This window comes from Papio anubis, chromosome 14 (genome assembly GCF_008728515.1).
Source record: "Papio anubis isolate 15944 chromosome 14, Panubis1.0, whole genome shotgun sequence".
Lineage (NCBI taxonomy): Eukaryota > Metazoa > Chordata > Mammalia > Primates > Cercopithecidae > Papio > Papio anubis.
In genome coordinates, this window is record NC_044989.1 from 15935778 (window position 1) to 15939057 (window position 3280).

Genomic DNA, 3280 nt, shown 5'->3' on the forward strand with positions numbered 1-3280 from the left:
TTAAGAACTGAAGATTGTGTCTCCTTGGACATATGTAGTCTTGTGTGCCCCCAGGATTGGTCTAACAGGCCTCAGAGGACTCCCTCTCACCTTCTGGCTAAATCCTTCATTTAGGATTGATATCAATTCTCAATTAAAAAAACAGACCCATTTTTTTTTTCATCAAGAATAATGACTTTGTAGGGCAGTTTCCTTTTGTAAACAGTATTGTGAAGCATGTTTTCCAATAATGACTATCTTTCTCTTGAAGGCACTGAAGGAGGAATCAGTCAGGCTCACGTTTACCATCGCCCGCTGGCCTGGCCTCTCTCGGAGACCTGAATTAGATTTGAGCGATGTTTGCTGTGTGCCAGGCCTCTGCTAGGCTCCGTGGAAGATATGGAAATAGATCCTGACAGTTCCTGCCTTTGGGGAGTTCACTGTCTAGTAAGGGACACAGAATGTATCCGGAAATGGTTATAACAGAATTAAAAAGCACTTTGGGAGCAGGGGCTGGGGTAATGGGGGAGGCATGGATGGTTGATTATTTTTAATTAGAGGGTTTGGAAAATTCTTCCTTGGAGAAGAGGCACTGGAGATAGGCCTTGGAGAATGTGAGGATTTTAGGAAGTGGACAGGGTGAGGTGAGTATGATGGAAATTTCAAGAAAAGGAAGGTACTAGCAAGATGTAGACTGGGCAAGGCCAAGGCATATTTGGTGAATGGTAGGCCTTCAGGGATGTCTGGTGGGTTGGGCCTTTGGGAAACTATGAGGTCAGGGGGCATGAAATGAAACATGCACTGTGTCCAGGCTAGGAGGGTCTTGTGGGCATGGAATTAATCCACCCACTTACACCTTCCTTGTGTTCCAGGTCCTGTTCCACGAGCTAAGGATTCTAAGGACAAATAATCCACAACCAGACTTACAGATAGGTTCAAGAAATAAATTCTCTTTTGCAACCAAGAGCTCATCGTTCAGTATGAGTTTCAATACATATAAGAAGAAATATTATCATTCCCCCCAAAAAATAAAGAAAGAAAGAAATAATTCACAGCTGGGCATGGTAGCTCAAGCCTGTAATCTCAGCACTTTGGGAAACTGAGGCAGGCAGATCACTTGAGGTCAGGAGTTCAAGACCAGCCTGGCCAACATGGTGAAACCCCATCTCTACTAAAAGTACAAAAACTAGCCAGGTGTGGTGGCACACACCTATAATCCCAGCTACTTGGGAGGCTGAGGCAGGAGAATCGCTTGAACCTGGGAGGCGGAGGTTGCCGTGAGCAGAGATCGCACCATTGTACACCAGCCTGGGCAACAGAGCCAGACTCCATCTCAAAAAAAAAAAAAAATTCACAAGCCTGTCCCCAAAGAGCCTACAGTTTATTGTGGCACATAAAACACTAAAGAATTGTAAGGATGTGACAGGATCGCAGGATCGATCCTATCTATGATAGACATAAGGTCAGAGGAAGTCATAAGATATAAAGTCATCTCTCTCTGTGTGTGTGGCCCTCTGGGAAAGAGAGTTGGGGGAAGCCGAACAGAAAAAGAGGCCACCTTTAGCTTGAGTCTTGAACTGCTATCAAGCAGTTCAATTGAGCTTTCTTTGAATTTAATCCAGAAGTTAGTCCAGTAGTTCTCAACTTAGGGTAATTTTGCCCCCTGGAAACATTCATCAATGTCAGGGGACATTTTTGGTTGTCATGACTTGGTGGTGAGGGGGGTGCTACTAGTATCTCATGGGTAGAGGTCAGGGATGCTGCTGTACATCCTAAAATGCACAGGGCAGCCTCCACAGTAAAGAAGGATCATGGGTAGAGGTCAGGGATGCTGCTGTACATCCTAAAATGCACAGGGCAGCCTCCACAGTAAAGAAGGATCTGGCCCAAAAGTCAATCGTGCTGAGATTGAGAAACCCTGGGTTGAAGAACATGTCAAACTCCACCACGTTGGGAATTAGGAGATGGTCAGGTAGCCAACAGCTTCCTGTGGCTTTGGGCAGGTCCCAGCTGTTTCTGGTGGGCCTCATGCTGTGGACTGAATGTGTCCCCTCAGAATTCATGTTAAAGCCCTAAACCTCTGTATAATGGTATGTGGAGGTGGGGCCTTTGGCAGAAATTAGGGTTAGATTAGGTCATGATGGGACTAATGGCCTTATAAAAAGAGAAACAGGTGCAATATATCTCCCTCCCTCCCCGCCTTCCTCCCTGCCACCGCCACCATCCCCGCAGCCTTCAGAACCGTGGGGGCTAAATGTCTGTGGTTTCTGCCCTGTAGTCTACAACATTCTGTGATTCTGTGATAGCAGATGGAGCATCTTGATTTCCTCTATCTGGTCATGAGTCTGTGAGGCTGGATGTTCTTTTACACTTGTCTCACCTCTCTAGGACATCATGAGAGGGTTGTTCAACGAATGTTCAGCTCACTCATCTTCTGGCAGGGCATGGTTTTCATCCATCTGCAGATTTCTGGCTCATGCATTTATCGAGTTTCTAGAGGCAGCTTTACAAAGCATGTTGGATGAGGTGTCTTGTTTGTTGGGAATAGTGGATTATTTATATTGCTGGATAACTATGTGACCCAGGGAAAAATATGCAGTATTATGCAATATTAGGATCTCTCATTCTCACCCCAACCAGCCACATTTTCTTCACACTGTCGCTCAGTCCTGGTCACACACAGAAGCCACTTTCATGGCTGGAGAGACCCTTCCCCTTGGCTCAGCCTCTGACAGCCTCTCACTGCCTATCGGCTATGGCGTCATCCCCTGGGTCTGACTTTCCTGGCCCTCCACAGCCTAACTCCAGGGACAGCTCCGCTTCATCTGATGCCTCCTTCCCTCAGGCTGTGCCAGAGACGTGCTTCATCCACAGCAAACCCACCATTGTTCCCCAAATGAACAGCCCTAGAGGGAAGAGACTGTGCTTAATTGCTCTAAAAGCCCAGTTCAGCAAAGACCCAGTGAATAAAATGACAGACAAATGAATGCACACTTTAAAGATGCTTTTAGAATTCATGAGAAGCCACATGTTGAGGAGGTTGGTGATAGGAAGGCAGTGGCATCCATGGACAGAAGTAGGTGAAAACGTTTCCTCGAGGAGGCAAAGAGGCCGTCTCTGTGTTGGCAAATTTGAGATGTCACTCTGCAGAGATGGAACCTGACATCTAGGGATGTCAGTTAGCATCTCCGTGGTTACTCCTCTGTGATTCTGCTGGCTTTCCAGTGTGGTTGGGAGATGGCTGCGTAGCTTCAAGCCCCACACCCACACAGCTTCACTGAACACCAGGAGGGAGTGTATC

At 46.8% G+C, this 3280-nt stretch overlaps 1 pseudogene; it reads left to right on the forward strand.

Moving 5' to 3' along the window:
• Positions 1-849: 849 nt before the first annotated feature.
• On the forward strand, positions 850-990 carry LOC116270429 (annotated as a pseudogene).
• Positions 991-3280: the final 2290 nt, after the last annotated feature.